At 41.2% G+C, this 19,984-nt stretch overlaps 1 protein-coding gene across 1 annotated transcript in view; it reads right to left on the reverse strand.

The window, feature by feature from the left end:
* The window catches only part of ptprua (protein tyrosine phosphatase receptor type Ua), a 502,564-nt gene that overhangs the window by 481,335 nt on the left and 1,245 nt on the right, over positions 1-19,984 (reverse strand). The window lies entirely within an intron of this gene.

Here is a 19,984-nt window from a genome sequence, read left to right on the forward strand (position 1 = left end):
GATCGTGTGGCTCAACCATCAATCAGCCAGTTGTGTGTCAAGTCCAATCTTATTTTGAAAAACGACGATAGAACAATTCCGCGATAAACAAACTGCGAAGTAGCGAGGGACTACTGTACTGCAGACGCTGCACCAATCCGTCTGTCAATCTCACGCTCCATTCTTCCCTCACTGAGAACAAAACCATGAGATACTTGAACTCCTCCACTTGAGGCAGAACCTCACCCTCGACCTGAAGAGAGCAATCCACCCTTTTCCAGATTTTTAATGTGCACACCTAAAATGATCCAACATGTTCTTCTGCGGGTGTAAAGATGATCCCACTGGTTCAGTCCCACTCAGGATGAGTTGTCCATTCCTTCACGGTGAATGTAATCCTTTGCTTTCATGTCTGAGTGCAAAGGCCACACGGCTGCAACCTGCTGTGATGTGACATTTGGAAAGAAAGCAGAGCAGATGTTGGCCCAGGTGTTTCTGCTTGTTTTCTCTGCCAAATTACCACCACTGTTGAATGAACCATCGCCAAAGCAACCCTTCCTCAAGGATGTCAAAAAGGAAACCAGAATAGGAAACATATGAACTACTAAAAGGTGTGGAATCATTATTTTTAAATCAAAACTGTACAACTAAAAGTTAAGCTCACACAAGACCATAGTTTCAACTTTTATTTCAAAAATAAACTACAATAGGATAAACAGACACCTGAGACTCTTTTAGTTTTTTTTTTTTTTACTTTTTCACTAGTTTTTTGTTGTTGTAATTGTGTTGTTTTTTTGCAGTGTGGTAGGTGTTGTATTAAATTAAGTATCCAGATTTGAAAAGCACCATTAAGAAACAACAAGAATCAAGGATCAAGAACAAGAAGAAGCATCCAGAATGGATGAAATGGTCACATCATTCCTTTGAATTTTCACATTGTATTTAGAATTTGAATATTCAATCATCACTCCACATCTGGATCAAAATGTTCATCTCATTACGAATGTTATTGGGATGACTTTGATTTTTGAAATGTAAATGTATTTACAATTATTTACAATTTCTTACATAGTAAAACAGAGCTCTTGGAATCCTTCAAACACTTTATAGGCTGAAATCTTCAGCATAATTGCTTCCTTTTTAGATTATTGCTACTATTTTGCTAACACTGGGGACTCTCAAAGCCACAATGGGGTCCTCAACATTGAATGAGTTATGCAAATAAAAGCACAATTGTGTAAATTCTTTAACATGTCGTGTTGTTCGTACACAATTACTATCCACTTCAAAAATCTGAAACAATTTGGCTTTTTGTAACATTTTTAACATAGTTTATTGCAGATGGTTTGAAATACATTTCCACAAGACCATAGCATAAAGTAAAGTCCCTGCCATAGTGGTACTCTCCCTTGATTAACATTTTAGACAAGTTATGCCAACATTAAATTTTGATTCAACATGCTGGCATACACTGTAGATGGAATAAAAAAATCAAGTGGAAGACTCTTACATATCCTATTGCTAATGAGAAGAACAAAAATATCACCTACGAGTGACTTATCCTTAACTTGTGTGGAGATTCTGGGTTTTTCCAACCACTAACACTTCTTTCAGCTCCTAATTGGCAAAGCAGAGCCAATTAACCACAGCCGTCTTCAGTCTGCTGACGGGAACCCACAGGGCTGCTTGTATCAACTACTCTGCTGGAACATTGTCTAATATCCAGTACTGTGTCCAGCCCTCATGGAGATCTTTCTGACCCAAGATTCCTCTAACATTTTTTCCTCTCTGTGTTCCTTGTAGCTCCTGTTATTCAGTCCCTCGCTCCCTGGGTAATCCTGGAGTCGTCTCTTGGCTCGAACTCCCAGAGTCTCCTTGGATCCGTTCTATTTTTTCATTCATTCAACCTTTATTTAGACAGATAAGTCACATTGAGCCTAGAAGACTCATTTACAAGTGAGACCTGTTTAGACAGACAAAAAGAAGTGAAACTGGACAAGTAGGAATTGGAGGCGAAAAATTCCTATCAGACTTTTTTTTCCTGCCTGAGAAGAAAAAAACTGATATTAAAAAAACACCTCACACAAACAAGCACATATTGACGTAGACATTCTGCAGAGGGGGGAGGCGAGAGCGGTCAGCATGATCATAGATGCTTGCGAGGGCACTGTAAGAGTTCTGATAAAGATGTAATAATCAGTCAATGTTCTCCGATGAGATCCATAAACATTCTCGAGGTATGTCGAGGAATGGCCAAGAATAACGACTATGAGAATCCAAGAGTCCTGAAATGATGACACAAAGTTTATTCAGCTGGTTTCATCTGGTTATCAGTTGGAAATTCCTCAGGGAGGAGGTGGTGAGCATCAGATCACATGTTCTCCAGGCAAATTCAGATAAGGCGGCCTTCAAAGCCAGCCAAGGGAGCCAAATTCAGATAAACACACAGTTGTTTTGGGGACAGGCAGAACTTAATGGCATCTACTTTGAGTCTGTGTTGGTCCACTCAGTTCAGAAATGTCCAAATTACATGGCCACACCGATGGAACATGACTGAGTAAAATCCCTGAGATCTGATCCATTCTGCCCAAAGCATTTGAGTCTGGGTACTCGAGACACGATCCAAGCCATCATAAAGGCAAGCAGTGTGATCGGGTCCCAATTTGCTGCCGACGACTTCCTTGATTGTAGATAAAAGCAGCAACCAGCCAAATCCAAAAAGAAGGAACCAGTTATCGTAAATCCAATTAAATATGCGTCCTTAAAATCCACAAATGGCAGCAGAGCTAGCCACATCATCAAGTCTTCCAAGTCGATGAGATATCCAGCTGCGTGCGTGCCAACAGGGCAAATCGGCTTGCCTGTCTTCTCTTCGAAGAAATGATTATCAATTGTGTTTAGGGACCAACTGATCAAAACAAGTCCATAATTACGGTTTGGAAGATATGCAAGAGAGACTCAGAAGCAGTTTCACAGACAGAGCAGCAAAGCGGAGAGGGACGGGATGGGAAAAGCTTCCGATCTCGGCAAGAGCAAGAGGTGAATTTGGAACTGCCACTTGCAAAACCTCCATAAGACAAACAGCCAAACATCTCACAATCCAGCTTTGAGGTCCATCCTGACACTCTCCACTCTTATAGTCCACTCACCTACAGGTAAGCTTAACTAATCCTTTTTTCTGAACAACAAATATATCAAGAAAATATACTCAACTCCTCTCCTGCAACTCCCTCCTGTGTTCCTGTGATCCACTAATGGTAAATAAACACCTTTAAACACACTAAACTTCAGCACATCTAGTAAACTGATTTACAGCCATCCTGAAAGTTTCATTTAAATTCAATTCAATTCAAAAATACGTTATTAATCCCAAAGGGAAAATATTTGTTGTTGTAACCCGTTATCCTCATTTCATTAAGAGATGTTATAGACACTGATGGCTGTAGACAGGAAGGATCTCTTGTAAAGGTCCATCCTACAGTGGATCCTGAGAAACTGGCTGCAGATGCAGTCTAATCCATCCACCCAGACTCGACTGGCCTCTCGGTTCCCCCGGGCTGTAGGACCACCTGAATGCTGGGCAGAACTCCTCCCAGAGTGATGGCCACTCCTCCCAGCAGTCTGCTGAGCTCCTCATTGCTGCGGACATCCAACTGTAGGTGCTGAGGGACGATCCTGTCCTTCAGCTGTCATGAGCCGTGTTTCCTGCTAGTTCCAGGATCTCAGTGGTCAGACACTCGAGCACAGCTGTCAGGTAGATGAGACTGCATCCATAGAACATCATTTTCAACTCATTTGAGATTTGGGGCAGTAGTTGAGATATTATTTGAGCTTTTGAGATGTTAATCAGCTGCTGTTGGTTGTAGAAAACTGCCTTGTTGCCATGGTTACACATCATAACAAATGTCCAAAAATAAAAAAGTTTCAGTAAAAATCCTTCCAGCTGCACAGCATCTGATACCAGAGGAAACAACCATCCAAAAAATGTGATTTACATCCAGAAAAAGAGGAATAAAAGTTTTCAAAAGCAAAATCTCAGAATGAAAGTAACAGAGCTGCTCCAACATGCAGCCACATTGAGTGGTGCAATTCTAGAACTTTGAAATCAGAAATTTGTCCAGTGGTTCAAGAAATATTTTTCTAAAAGACAGACACAGGTATACACACATTGCAGGGCTTAATTTGTTAACCAATCGATGCCAGAACGCAGATAGTGGGCAGGCTAGCGGTGGGGGTGGTGGTGGTGGTGGAGGTCTGGGGGTCCTCCCCCTGAAAATTTTGAATAAAGTAGATGCGATTTCCACGGAGCTCGAATGTCCATCGTAAAACTAACTTTACCGCGGTTTAATGTGGCGCTATGGCTCTGCAGACATTGCATGATGCTGTCTTGTTTTGTGGTGTTTCTAGTGTAAAATACTTCCACACAGCGGACATGTTTAGATGAAAAGTTTGTTAGCTGTTAGCCACAGTGCTGCTAACTCAGTCCTCACGTTGTAGCTGGCTGCAAACTACAAACTGGATTTCCTGAATGTGAGGCGGGTCTTATTACTCTGGGTTCATGAGACACACCTCCGTTCAGGAAATCCATTCCGTAGTTTGAAGCTAACATGCAGCGCAACCACAGACATGCATGGATCGGAAATATCGGCAGGTGGATCGGAAAATCCGATACGTAAATTATGCTGGTATCGGAGGCCGATACCGATACTGGATCGGATCGGCCCCATCCCTACTGCTAACCTCACTGCTAACAGTACCATGCTGCTAACTGGACCATGTTGCTGAAATAACCTCACTGCTAATGGTACCATGCTGCTAACTGCACCATGTTGTTAAAATAGCCTCACTGCTAACAGTAGCATGCTGCTAACGAGACTGCTAAAAGAACCTCACTGCTAATAGGACCATGCTGCTGTAGATTTATTTCTTTTTCACTTTTGTCGCCTTGTTTCTGTATTTTTGTTGCATGCTTTGGTATTTATTGTTGGGTTTTTTTTGGTGAGTCGAGACGGTTCTTCTCGTGCTGAGCATTTCATTGCATTGTTGACCTTGTGTTGATCTGCATATGACAAATAAACCAAACCTAGCCTAACCATACAGTCTCAGGTAAAAACATTATCACCCGTCAACAAAAGCCCAAGATGAGCAATAATGCCTAAGAAACAACCAGCCTCGGAGTAGCTTTGTTTGCTTGGATGTTTCGTAAAGCAGCTCAGCAGAAGCTGCTCCATCCCTCCTCGTCATGTTGACTATCACACTGTAAGATCCTATTTTTATCTCTGCAGCCCCAAAACTGGCATCAATTCAAGCTCACGGTAAAAGAAGAGAAAGTTGGCAGTGATGAAGACCTCCCACAGCTCCAGCAGTCACACAGGTGTTGCTGTTTATGCTGCAGACACAACCCGCCCCCACCCCCTGTGCACAGGAGGGTCAGTGCTAACCTTGGCAGGGGGAGCAGGTACTGCTGCAGCGAGGGGCATGTCACACTACTTTTTATATAATCTGACTCCTTTTTCCTTCCAACTTTTCTATAAATTTTTAATACCTCTTGTGCCATGGGGACACTGGGAGGCCCAGAGGTTTGATAACTTTAAACAGCTATTTTTTAAAGACTAATATCTGCAGCTGCCTTGGGACTTACACATCCCAGGCTTCGTTCCACATCAGGATTTTTTGGCATTTTTTAAAATATGAATAAGACACGAGGAGGTTAGAGTTTGTCATCTGGTAGTTAATCTAACTTGGCTTTATCAGCGCTGTGGTTTTCTTCATTAATGACATGGGAGACTAAATGTGAGCCCCAAAAGAAAAACACTGGAATATAAGAAGCTGAGATATCAGAGCTGAAACGAAATGGCTTTCTGCATCTTGCAGTCATCCCCCTCTTCCAGAAGAGAAGTGAGCGAATCAACTGTGGAGCAGTCACATAAATTTGCCGGACACCGTTCTGTGTGGGTATACTTTATATGCATATAATAAATATGCCCAGCTACATTTGTTTAATTATTATATATGTTTTTATCACAAAATGGGTTTTTAAGGGTCTGATTGATTTTTTGTTTTCTCCAAATTCTGATTTTTTTTTTTATGATGTCACAATCATTTTACACAAAACCATCTTGTTATATGGTGGATTGACAGTTTCAGTAAATCCGTTAAAAATAAATCACACTTTACATACTATTGATAGATTTCTTTTTTTTAAAGAGAATGTGTTTCAGTATTTTTTATTTTAAAAAAGTTTTTCATATATTTTTTCCAAAACAAACTGTGTTTTATGAAAAAGACATTCCTTCTTGTTCTAAATGTTTGTGATTCACATAGAAACCTACAATTCACACTTGTTAAAAATTATTAGAAACAATAGGCAGCACGGTGGCTCAGCTGGTAGAGCTGCCTCCTCTCAGCAAGAAGGTCAACGGTTCAAATCCCGACCGGGGACCTTTCTGGGTGGAGTTTGCATGTTCTCTCCGTGCATGCGTGGGTTTTCTCCGGGTACTCCGGTTTCCTCCCACAGACCAAAAACATGCATGTTAGACTGATTGGTAACTCTAAATCGTCCCTAGGTTTGAATGAGAGAGTGAATGTGGTTATTTGGTTCTAAGTGTCCCGGTTATGGACTGGAGACCAGTCCAGGGTGTCCCCTGCCTCTCTCAAAGTGACTGCTGGATGTGGACACCAGTGACCTCTGCAAAACAAAAAGAAAAAGTGGGTGGGGTTTGAAAAAAAGATTGAAATAAAAAGAAAATAAATTTTGAATAAAGTAGATGCTATTTCCAGCATTATAGTGTTAAATTTCAACAGGTTGTTAAACATCTGTGTTTACCTCCATAAGTAAACACTTGATTCAATAACTTGTTTAGAGAGCCATAAGAAGTAGCCAACTCTCTCCTCCTGTGAATGCTCTGCTTCTCTCAAGCATTCTAGTCCCGCCCCCCAGGGGCGGAGATTTTTTTAAGGGTAGAGGCGGAAGTGATTACTTAAAGGGCAGCTCTTATTTTTTCTTTTTTCATTCAACCTTTATTTAGACAGGTTAATCCCATTGAGCCTTGGGGACTCATTTACAAGAGAGACCTGAATTATGTGATATTAGGAGGCTCGTAAGTGGCTGTTGTGTTTAAAATGAGTGTTTATGTAATTATTTTCAGTTTACATATGCAATATAGGTTTTATTCATTCAAGGCAGTCAAATTTGTTCATAACTTTATTATTAAGTTTTAGTAAGCCTGAGAGTTACCAGATCCAAGCAAACCGTTACCAGAACACACCCTGTCAAAATAAGAGTTCCCGGATCATGTTCTGAGAGGATCTGGCTCAAATTAAGCTCTGCCTAGATCACAAGGCAAAACACCAACTACCAAAAAGAAGGTAAAGATGAATGAATAGATGGTTCAAAAACATTGGCCATGTAGAATAATCTTTGGCCATCACAGAATTTCCAGTGGCTCACTGGCCAAAGGACAACTCCTTTAATATTTTCCTGAAGGTGCCTCATGTAGTCAAAGCATGCTTTTCCCACATTTTGTCATGATGATGTCATGAAAATCAAGAACCACAGAACCACAAAAGTCATCTTGCGGCTGACCTCTAACCCCATACCTGGCTAACTTTCGTCATCTACAGCCGATCACCCAGCTGCGATCAGCAGCTCCCCATCAAACGTGACAGCACGGACCACAGGGTTCTGAGGCTGGGAAATGATTCAGACAATAGGTCCAGCAGCAAAATGTGAACGCACTGTCTGCAAAGCAACACAAGCTTATCGAGGAAGAATCAGACAAATTATTCATGGTTGGCTGTCAGCGGCGGTGACAGATCTGAAAGGTAATGGCAGCCGAAGCAGAATCAGTGCTGCAGTAAATGGACAGGCGGCCGTCTCTGCAGAACAATCCCACCCGTCCATATCTCATCTTGGTGTAAACGTCATCTCTAATACGAGCCAACAGTTACAGGACTCTGTCCCATCAATCTTAGCTGTCATTTCCAACAGGTTGGTCACATCTGAGAACAGATTCTTCTAGAACGTCGAAGCAAATTATCCCTGAAAGGAAAATCCCCCTCCAGACATTACACCTTCACCCACCATCAGTCGGAAGTGTTCCGAGTATAAATTTAGATGCAATTTTATGATTTACTTTTACAGTATATTCTCTTTAACTGCTTCCATAAGCACACGACATGAAACTGCAAAAACTATCAAAATCAAGTTAAGTTTTAAGTTTTTTCATGCAACATTCATCTGAACCTGTTTAATCAAAAAAAATTCTCAGTCACCCTTTTAGCCTTTTGGTGTCCAACAGTAATGCGTGTGCTCGTCTGTGTGTTTACTGTGAACACACAGACGAGCACAATGTGCTTGAACTGTTTAGTGGTTAGAGCAGTCATCCTCCAACGAGGGTCTGAGGTTTGATTCCTGGCAGTATTCAGTCACATGTCCAAGTGTCCCCTGGCAAGACACTTAACCTCTCATTGCCTCAAGTGTGTCTCCCATAAATGTATGAATGTGATGTAAACAACTGATTAGACACTATAGAATGATTTATTCACATTAGTTTTGTAGAGATGTCGTTGAGTGCTGTTTGAATGTGAGGGCACAGATTGTGTTGTAAAGCACTTTACTGAGTAGCCTGGTTGGCTATGACGGCACTGTAGGTACAGACTATTAAAAACTGCTGCTTATATGTTTTAAAAATAGATAAACACTCTGTACGAATGTGTGAATGAAAAACTCTGTAAAGTGATTTGCAAAACCTGGGCAGGCTAAAATGTGCTTTAAAAATACCATATTTTTTGCCGTATAAGTCACACTTTTTTGCATAAGTTTGCAAGTCCTGCGACTTATACAGCGAAGCGACTTATTTATGTTTTTTCCGTATTCATAAACCAATTTTTGTCTTTGATCTGGCGATGTCATTCATTCTGACATGGAAAATATTGAAAATATTGAACACTACCATTTTCAACCACTAGAGGGCCCTCGAGTAATATGGCAGACCAAGTGTCTCATTAATAGGTACAAGTGGTTATTAATGAGACACTTGGCTTGCCATACCAAACCACCTTTGTCTCGCTATGGAACTCCTGGAGCAAAAGTCAAATCAGCTGCATTTCGCCGCACCGCCCAGGTGAAATGCAGCTGATTTGACCATTAAAGTGCGTTTGTTAAGGGAAAGTTCAACTGAGACACACCTTTACTATAATTTTGAGCAAACAAATAATTGTTTTTAAGTGTTAATCTTGTTAAAATCTTGTTAAAATCTTGTTAAAGTCGTCACGTGTACGCTCCCGCAGCCGCCATTTGGCCAATCGATTTTTGGCACAACACCGGCCCACGTTTCCGGGTGGTCAGCGGTGACACGTAACAAACGCGATGCGTCAGCGGTGACTCATAATAGATGTGATTTATACAGCGGTGCGACATGTACAGCGGCAAGTACGGTAACTGTCATGTGACAGTTCAGGGCTGCATAAAAATATCTTCAACTGAACAGCTCCAAAACTGACACCATGTTGGTTGGCTCTCCCTGTCAGCTTCAGTCACCTCCCTGAACTGCTAAAACCTTTTCTTGTCAGGACAATACGTTTGATCCTCACCTTTCCTTTGAGTCCCATGTTCACACTAGTCTAGTGTTCTCTACGTGGACTTCCTGTCTCTGCTAGAATCCAGTACAAGATCTGCTTTCTGACACACCAGTGTATCCATGCAGGGTTCTCCTTTACTTAAGGAGTTGCTCATTCCACACATCAAAATTTGTTCTCTCCATTTCAACAACTCATCCCATCGTCATATTCCCAGATCTAAGCTCACCACTGGAGGACGGAGCCTTTTACTCTACCAAACCAGCTAAGGGCGCCACAGACCACAGAATCCTACAACAAGGGATTAAAAACATTTTGTTTCATCTTCAAAGTTCATGCTCAGTAATCCAGGTAAAAAAAAATACAACAAAGTTAAGTCAGGTCCTCTGGACAGTTTAATTTGTTGAAACGTTTTGTCTTACATCCAGAAGACTTCATCAGTCCGAGGAGCCACAACAAACTGTCTTAAAAGCACCTTCACATAGTGGGTCCACCAATTTGATGAATGAAAAGAAACTGTCCAGAGGACCTGACTTAATGTTGTTGGATTTTTTTTTACCTGGATTATTGAGCATGGACTTTGATGTTTTGAACCATTTTAGCTATCGCTGTTTCAGAGGAGTCAGCGGGGGAGAGGGTGGACTACAGAAACCATCTGAGCCCCATCAAACAAGTTGAGCCACCATGTGAGGGTGCTGTTTATAAGACTGAGTTTGTTGTGGCTCCTCAGACTGATGAAGTCATTTGGATGAAAGACAAAATGTTTCAACAAAAAAGAAACCATCCAGAGGACCTGACTTAACTTTGTAGGATTTTGTTTTGGCATTTTATGACCCAAACTGATTCTAGTGATTGTTTTTATTGTTTAACACTAGTGAACAATATTCATTTCTTCACAAAGCACTAGCTCTGTATCCTTGATGTTCCTGGAGCAGGTCCTTGGTCTACCTCTGATTACTGAACACTTAGCATATCTGCAGTCCCACATGTGAATGTGGATGAAGCCTCTGTGTTCTGTAAATGTATTCCTCCGAGCTGCTTGACAGATCTCATGAAGCATTTCATCTAGTCTCCTATTATGTAGCAAGAAACAAAAAATAAGACTGAGTAACATCTGCTTCCTCTTAAAAGAACTTTATTGGACACCATTCAGTGGCACGGTGTAAAAGTGAGCAAATTAACTTTATTGTTTAACGTGTTCAGCGATCAGCTTGACAGGCGGCGTGGCGACTGCTGGCATTACTCCATCTGCTCAGTAATGACGTGTTGTCAATGGACGATAAAACACACACATTCCTCTCACCTGGAGAATCCAAGTCAGTCTCATTTCTCTCCACAAAAACGCCTTGAGGGTCCGGGCCAAAACATTCTGGCAGCGCTGGCAGCTCAGTTAACAGGGCGGTGGTGACGGGTAGGAGCTGGTAGGTTAATGTAGTGAAAATATTACACGAGGCAATAATTGTCTGGGGTGGTCTGTCTGCCGCAACAAACGTGGCTCTCAACACACACCAAGAAACTGAGCATCATGTCCAACAAATCTGAGAACTTGTGGACCTTGAAATGTGTCATCTCTAAAGACCGAACAGCCTCGGTAATTGTGCAACTTCTGATTCTGCTTCCACATCCTGCTCTGTACTCCTTTACAATCTCTGTCTGTAAAATTTTACTATTTTAGACATTCATCTGGTTATGACTTTTAATTCTTGTATCTTTTATGCATATCACAAATGCTTTTACTTACAAATATGTTCCCCATAGAACAGCACTGAGCTCTCTAACATGCCTTCAACAGTGTTCTTTTAGAAAACTTGTTTAATGTCCTTTACATGTGTTTGTCTTTTTAACTTGTGGATAGACTTTTGCTATTTTGTGTTTTAGATCCAGTTCTGCTACTTTTAGCTAGCTTTTTGTTATATTTAGCTTCTAGCTGATAAATACAGCTTTTTAATAATACATAAATAATAAAAGCTTTGATTTATTTCTTTTGTCATGCTGCAGTTGAAAATGTACGCCGACATGGTTTACTTTAATTCACAGGCCCTTGTTTATGTTTTTTTGTAAATTACAATTGTTTTTAAATTATAAAAAGATCTTTAGGCATAGGCTGGTTATAGATTCGTCCATCCCCATTCACGATCTTTACCCGCTTCTTCCTTTTTGGGTCACGGGGGCCACCCTGGACATGTCTCCAGTCCATCACAGGGACACATAGAGACAAATGAGACAAACAACCATTCACTCTCTCACTCACACCTAGAGACAATTTAGAGTTACCAATTAGCCTAACATGCATGTTTTTAGTCTGTGGGAGGAAACCCACGCATGCACGGAGAGAACATGCAAACTCCACACAGAAAGGTCCCGAGCCGGGATTTGAATGGGCAACCTTCTCACTGAGAGGCAGCAGCTCTAACAACTGCGCCACCGTGCCGCCCCTGGTGATCGGTTTCAAGGAATATTTTTGAAAACTACAAAATCTTTCTGTCCTAACATTCTTATTGATTAAAAGTCCTAAAATGAGATAACGGGCAACACGGTGAGGCTGCCTCTCAATGAGAAAGTTGCAGGATCAAATCCGGGCTCGGGATCTTTCTGGGTGGAGCTTGTATGTTGTGTGCATGCATGGGTTTTCTCTGGGTACTCACAAACCAAAAACATGTTAGTCTGATTGGTAACTCTAAATTGTCTCTAGGTGTGAGTGAGAGAGTGAATGGTTGTTTGTCTCGTTTGTCTCTATGTGTCTCTGTGATGGACTGGAGACCTGTCCAGGGTGTCCCCCATTTCTTGCACAGTGATTGCTGGATATGGACACCAGTGACCCCGCGACCCAAAAAGGAAGAAATGGTTAAAGATCATGGATGGATTTGTTATAAGAGCTAGCAGTGAAATAAAAACAGCTGGTGCCTCAAAGGCTAATAACTAGGGAAGAACAATATTATCGGCATGGTATCGGTATCAGCCGATATTAGAGTTAAAGTTCAATATCGGATCTCGGCCAAAAATCCAATATAATGCATCTCTAATAATAACCAATTTATTACTATTTTTCATCTGTCGGGCTCTCAATGTTTTCTTACAAAGAGCAGAACGGTGGAGAAGAAGCAGTTTTCTAACCAATACTTTATAATAATTAAAAAAATGAACTGGTGGTGTCACGTGTGTTCCTATAAAACAACAGTGTGTTCTTTGGCACATGACTCTATGGTGGTAATTTTTAAACGAATGTCTACACTTGTGACTGAATTGAATAAAATGTGCCTTGATCTTGAAAACCATCGTAAATAAAAATGTTGGCATACAAATGCAGATCACAAATTGGTTTGAAATCTGTTCTGAAGGCAGGAAAACACTTAAACTGGTTTTAAATAGTGACATGCAACAAGCAGTGTGTTATTTATGCAGCAGACATACTGTAATAGAAACTGGATGTTTTTATACAGTAACACAAATAAAGTATTCATTTTTAAACGCTTTAAAACAAGGAAACTGGTGTTTGTGCTCAAAGTCATCATACTTTTATCTCATACCCATGTCTAATGAGAAATGTTCAGAATGACAGCAAACACTGGAGGCAGTTCAGGTATTCTTCTGAGCTGCCACACAGTTACAATACAAGGACAAAGCAGCTCGGGCTGCTTTGTTAGCCCATCTATTTTAATGAAGGAACAAACAACCTGGTGGTGGCTGTTTGGAATGCCCCATCCATCTAATGCTGCAGTGCTCATGAGGAAAGTGAGAAAAGAAACATGGGTTGTGCTTTATCTTCCCAAATTGGTCATTTTTATTCATTTCAGCCTAAGTGCATCCATTTTTCTTCCGCATTCAGGCAGCAAAGAGACAATTAAAGCCTGAATGTTCATTGTGCATCTTCTACATGTTCTCTCTCAGCTCTGAAAGCTCAGCTGTTTGATAAACAATGTGGACGTGTTCCACTTATATTCTGCTAAATTCTTGGTGCCAATAAAGCCCATGTTTCTATACCTCGTTATCATGTTCATTAATTAAAGAGCAGTGCTTTTCTTCGACCATGTAAAGTCCAACAGGTTGTTCTATTTATTTACTCCACAACACACACATTTCATCATTGCTGTTTGTGTCAACACGTGCTTCATTCTCTTCAATTACAACCTCTGCAGGTTTGCTGAAGGACAGCAGTGTGCTCTGAGCTATTTTCTGTAGGATTAACACGGAACTAGATCCACACCACTGAACACTGAACACCCCACCACCACCTCCTACATCCTCCTTGCAGACCACCTGCTCTGTCAGCATCGATCCTCTGGAGTGTTTGGAGCTGCGTGTCAGCGCCTCCCAGTGATGGAGCGCACTCCCATAGATTTAACGTTAATTTGTTCTTTCACTGCCGTGGGGACGGGAAACACACCGTCCTCGGTTTCTTTTTTCTGCGGGGTCAAACTTGACGCTGCTGCAGCTCCAAACACTCACACGGACAGTGAAGGACAGCAGAATCACACATCTTTACTTCCTTAGTCAACACCTGAACTACGTGAACCAAAGTGTTTGCAGCCTTAGCACAAACCAAAAAGGACTTAAAAGGAAAATAAATAAATAAATAAATTCAGGGGTGGAAGTAAAGAATTACAAATACTCACATTACTGTGATTAAGTGGATTTTTGGGTACTTGTACTTTTATGAGTATTTCTTTCAAGTGTGTAATTGTACTCATACTTAAGTACAATTTAGACCATGTAATCTACATGGCTACTTTTAAAATCAGAAGTTGCTACTGAGTGCGGCCGCAATTTGAATTAATATTCAAACTGTTTGTCTAAACAGGTCTCACTTGTAAATGAGTCTTCGAGGCTCAATGTGATTTATCTGTTTAAATAAAGGTTGAATGAAAAAAAACGTTCATCTGCATCTTTGTAGCCAATAAGGCTCAGATCGCAGATGCACCAATCACCTATGACGTAAGCAAAGGACAACTCCGTAGAGAGTTATTTATGGACTGAAGAGTTGGAGAAAAAGCCAAAATGGAGACAGAGGACAACAACAGAGACAATGACGAGGTAAAGACTGAGGACGAGTGGTCGTACCTGGAGGAAGTTTTCATGCTCAGAGGGTGAAAAGGAGACAGTGTCCAGATGCAAACGTTGTTTGATCTCTACGGTGATAGCAGCTACAACATTTCATCTAATCTCCAAACACATATTGGTTTTATCCGAGGTTTTACAGCTTCCTGTATGATGTTGCTGTTTTACTGTTTGTATGTGCGGGTTATTAGTTTGGCTAAGTATGCAAAGATCTTAGATCTTATCACTGCCATCGGTTTGTCTGGTACTAAAATAAGACGGAGCTTCTGAGCGTCTGAGAAATGAGCTTTGACTGTAGCGATTATATTTATATTTATTATATACAGTGAATCAAAGTGAATGACTTCTACTGACAACACAATAAAACATCAACTGGTTAAAAAGTAATTAATATTCTGAGTAGTTTTTGAGAAGAGTATTTGTACTTTTACTTAAGTGTTTTTGTTTTATAACTCCAGTACTTTTACTTGTACTTGAGTACAATTTAAGCAGTGTAACAGTATTTGTACTTGAGTACAAATTTTCAGTACTCTTTCCACCTCTGCCCAAATTTGAAAAGAATACTGGGTGAGATTCGGGAGCCAATGGTTCTTACTTTCTCATTGGTCTGCGACTGTTGACTAGTTGATGAGTCCAAATTGTGATATTTTTTGTTGCAGTCTCACTGAATCTTTTTCTTGATCAAGGCAACATAGAGTGATGGATCCTGGCAAGTGGAAGGAGCAAGTGTATCCATGACCAGGTGCAATGGCAGAGCCAGGGAGGTGGCCAAGGCCAAGACTAATTAATCTCTGGCCCCTTCAAGGGCCACCCCAATCATTTGAGGAAATTATACTTTTACACAATATAAAAACTAAAAGGCACATATATGGTGGTGGCCATCTTGGATTTTGACTTGCCAATTTAATTTTTGATAGTGACCTTTCTTACTTCTTGATGAAGCTAGACACCAAAACTGATGTAAGCATGTTGCTTATTTTTCAAGTCATCCAACTCTCAAAGTTTATACATATATACATGACCATGGACCAGCCATGGGTGGCTGTGGCTGAGTGGTTAGAGCAGTCCTCCAGCAAGAGTTGGGGGTTCGATTCCACCAGCAGTCACCTGCTGAAATGTCCCTGGGCAAGACACTGAACCCCTCATTGCCTCTGATGTGTGTCTCATCAGTGTTTGAATGTGATAAAGCTCTGATTATTCTTTGTATAGATCTAGTAGAGTGCTGTATGAATGGGTACGGTATGGGCACAGATTGTGTTGTAAAGCGCTTTGAGTGTCTTGATAAGATAGAAAGATGCTATAGAAGTACAGTCCATTTACATATATGGCAGCAGCCATCTTGAAGTTTGACAAGGCAAGCCAGTTTTCTAAAGGAACCTTTCTTACACCCAGATGCAGCCTCACATTAAAATGAACGTCAGTATATCACTTGTTTTTCAAGACAGACATAAAGTAAAACATTGCTTTGCCAAATTAAAAAATTCAAAACAAATGGACTTCAAAAGTGTTAAAAGCACCAAGGACTCAGTAAGATGATCGGAAAAGAAAAAGCACATCTGTGCAAACATTCAAGTCCAACTTTTTCTAGATCTACAGGCCAACAGGATCAATAAAGCCCCAAACACACATCATGTTTCTTCCAGCTCTCTCTGTGGCCATTAGCAGGTTTTTTTTTGGTGACCAAACACACTGTAACAGAAGAAGTGGGTCTTCAGCAGGTTGTGTTTGGATCCTTCCTAAGGCTCAGTGAGCTCACAGGACAGGTGGCTTGTTGCGTGGAATCCCTCACACAGAGCCAGGTGATCCTACAGAGCAGGGAGTGGCTCAGCGCTCGTCTGTTCAGCAGCTGCTTTCGGCTGTCGTGTAACTGACACCCGTGTGTCAGAGTATTTATAACACAAAGCTTGCAAGCTGCAAAGCATTCCTGGTAAAATCAGCTGGCACTTTCACTTGACAGACAAACACACACACAAGTTTGTCTTTCCATCTTTACGGGGACTTTACAATGACTTCCATTCATTTTTCATTCATACCCTTACCCTAACCCTAACCATTAACAGTACATACCTAACTCTAACCCTAACCATTAACAGTACATACATAACTCTAACCCTAACCATTAACTACATACCTAACTCTAACCCTAACCATTAACTACATACCTAACTCTAACCCTAACCATTAACAGTACATACCTAACTCTAAACCTAACCAGTACATACCTAACTCTAAACCTAACCCATCCCTATTTCACACCTTAGTCCTAAACCTAACTCCTAACACACCATCAGTACTTCTTCTCATCGGGCCTGGGCTTTGGACCTCATAAGGAGCAGTTGGTCCTCACAATGTAGTGTACATCCATCCATGATCTTTACCCACTTCTCCCTTTTAGGGTTGCAGGGGTCACTGGTGCCCATATCCAGTCATCACTGTGCTAGAGGGTACATCCTGGACAGGTCTCCAGTCCATCACAGGGACACATAGAGACAAACGAGACAAACAACCACTGACTCTCTCACTCACACCTAGGGACAATTTAGAGTTACCAATCAGTCTAACATGCATGTTTTTGGTCTGTGGGAGGAAACTGGAGTACCCGGTGAAAACCCACGCATGCACGGACAGAACATGCAAACTTCACCCAGAAAGGCCCCCGGACCAGGATTTTTTAATGGGGCGACCTGCTCGCTGAGAGACAGCAGCTCTACCAACTGCGTCACCATGCATGTCTTGGAAAAGTGGGTCTTACAAGGTAACAAATATAAAGACAAACACACACAGAGTCCTCAGCGGGACTCAGAATGATGATGTTCAGATGTTTGAGCAGCTACAGGCAAAATAAAAAGGACCTGATGTGCTGACTGAGCTGAGTTTTGTGGAGCTCAGGTCTGATTAAAGAACGAGCCCTGACTGTCTCCTTCTATCTGTCAAAGAGGTTGACTGACTGACAGACAGGATTTGGATCAGCTGTCAGAACACAACACTGACTTGACTAATTCATCTCTTCTGAATGGCTTCGAAACTAAACTAAACCCAGAGCAGCTCAGATGACTGAGAGGCTGTTCAGAACTGACAGGAAATGCTTTGAACCCTTGAATTGCTTCCTTATGCGCTGAAATCATTTTCCCTCAAACAACCCTCTGAGACACTTTCTCTGGGGTCCAGTACAGGTAAACTGATGACCAGTCTTATTTATATTTACCACTATTTAAAAATCAGCAATCGATCATGCCTTTACATGATTAATCATTTACCAAGTGCAGAGGCAGCTGCTACAACCGGCCCACTCTTTGTTTTTTAAATAAGAATACTCTTTTCTAAACTATTGTTCAGTGAACAGCTCTGCTAAGGGTTGGTAAATATACTTTACATTTAATCAGTTAATAATAAATAATGTGTTATGCATTGTCATCATTGTATGTTCCCATACAATGGGGAAATTGGCTCTCTGCATTTAACCCATCCACCAGCAGGTGGAGCCATGGGCAGATATGGAAAGCGCCCGGGGAGCAAGTGGGGATGAGGTGTCCTGCTCAGAGACACCACGAGGTGCGCAATGACTGGGGATCGAACCCTGATTGAAAAGTTAAGTGCCTATTAGATTTTATTAAAGAATGTACAAGGAATTGTGTATGTCGGTCATCAACTGTCCTGGTTTTTAAAAACTGACATAGAAAACTAATAATGGTCAACCTCTAGTCCAGAGGTTGAGAGGTGGACTGGACTCCCATCATCCTTCCAAACATTCAGTAATCTGAATACAGTCCCTTGGATTGTACAAATACAAAACTTTGGAAACCTTATACTTTGTATGTTCTGTCTGCTGGACACGATTCTGGAGGATGGTCTGGGAGGGCAGCTGCTGCGGTCGTTATTACTATCAAGCTGCTAGCAGGACCCGCTAATGCTGCTAACGCTGCTAACACTGCTAACGCTGCTAACGCTGCTAATGCTGCTAACGCTGCTAATGCTGCTAACGCTGCTAACGCTGCTAACGCTGCTAACGCTGCTAACGCTAGTCTTCATCTGCCTGCACGGACCGAACTCTATGGACCTGTTCGGGTCCGCAGGGAAACCTTGGATGTTCTCTGTCTGTTGGACCCGGTTCTAGACTGCGGTCTGTGAGGACAGCTGCTGCGGTCGTTATTACCATCAAGCTGCTAACAGGACCTGCTAAGCTGCTAACAAGACCACGCCCTAAAAAAACAGAACCATGATGATGAAAGAATCTCACTGCTAACCAAATCACACTATAGATGTATTTCTTTTTCAATTTAGGCACCTTGTTTTGTAGTATTTCAGTAGTATTTTTAGTATGTTAGTAGTATTTAGTAGTATTTAGTAGTATTTTTATATGTTTTTTAGTATGTAGTATTTTTAATATGTTTTTTAGTATTTTCAGTGTAAATGTCAGTTTCATCTGTATTTGTTTAATCTGAGTGGATTACAGGATGGGGAGGGGGGGGGGGGGCTGAGATGGTGTAGAGGCAGAGCAGTCAACTCAGGATCTGAAACTCCCAGATTTGATCCCAAATCATTGCACATCTCACGGTGTCTCTGAGCAGCACACCTTATCCCCAAAATGCTCCCCGGCGCCTTCCATAGCTGCCCACTGCTCCACCTGGTGGTGGATGGGTTAAATGCAGAGAGCCAATTTCACCATTGTATGGAAACATACAGTAGTGATGACAACACATACACATTATTATTATTATGTGTGGGTGAGGATCGTTGCTCAGCTCAGTGTTTTTCAAAGTGGGGGCTAGGGCCCCCTGGGGGGCCCTAGAGGGGGCCTCAGAAAACTGGAGAGAAACAGATTTTTTTTAAAGCAAAAACAAAATTTTAAATAAAATTTTAAATATTTTAATTTACTGTAATAAAATCAAATCAATTTTTCAATAATTATTTTATATTTTTCTATTTTATAATATATAAAAATATTTTTCATCTTTCTGATTGGCTGTCAGTCAAATGTATCAAGCTGTTTTACTCTTCAAGAAAAGCAAGGATGAAATGAAGACGTTTCTAAAAAAGACCGAAGGAACCGACCAGCAGCCCTGCTGTGGTGGAAACTGCTGCAAAAAAATAAAAAGAACTCATGGCCAGCTCAAATCTGAAGGTACGAGGAAGCAAACATTAAGCATGGCTTTACAGTGCTACAGAAAAATGGCCATGATTGCCTGAAATGTGTTGTCTGTCTGGAGATCCTCACAAACAAGTGTTTAAAACCTTCGAAACTTCAGCGCCACTTGAGTGTGAATATAATACAGTGTTTAAAACATGTTTGTTAATAACATGTTTATGCTCAGCAGCTGTAATAATTAATTGAATATAGTGAATAAAAGTTAAAACATTCTAAAAGTTGATG

The sequence above is a fragment of the Nematolebias whitei genome, chromosome 19 (genome assembly GCF_014905685.2).
Source record: "Nematolebias whitei isolate Nwh7 chromosome 19, NemWhi1, whole genome shotgun sequence".
NCBI classification, from domain to species: domain Eukaryota; kingdom Metazoa; phylum Chordata; class Actinopteri; order Cyprinodontiformes; family Rivulidae; genus Nematolebias; species Nematolebias whitei.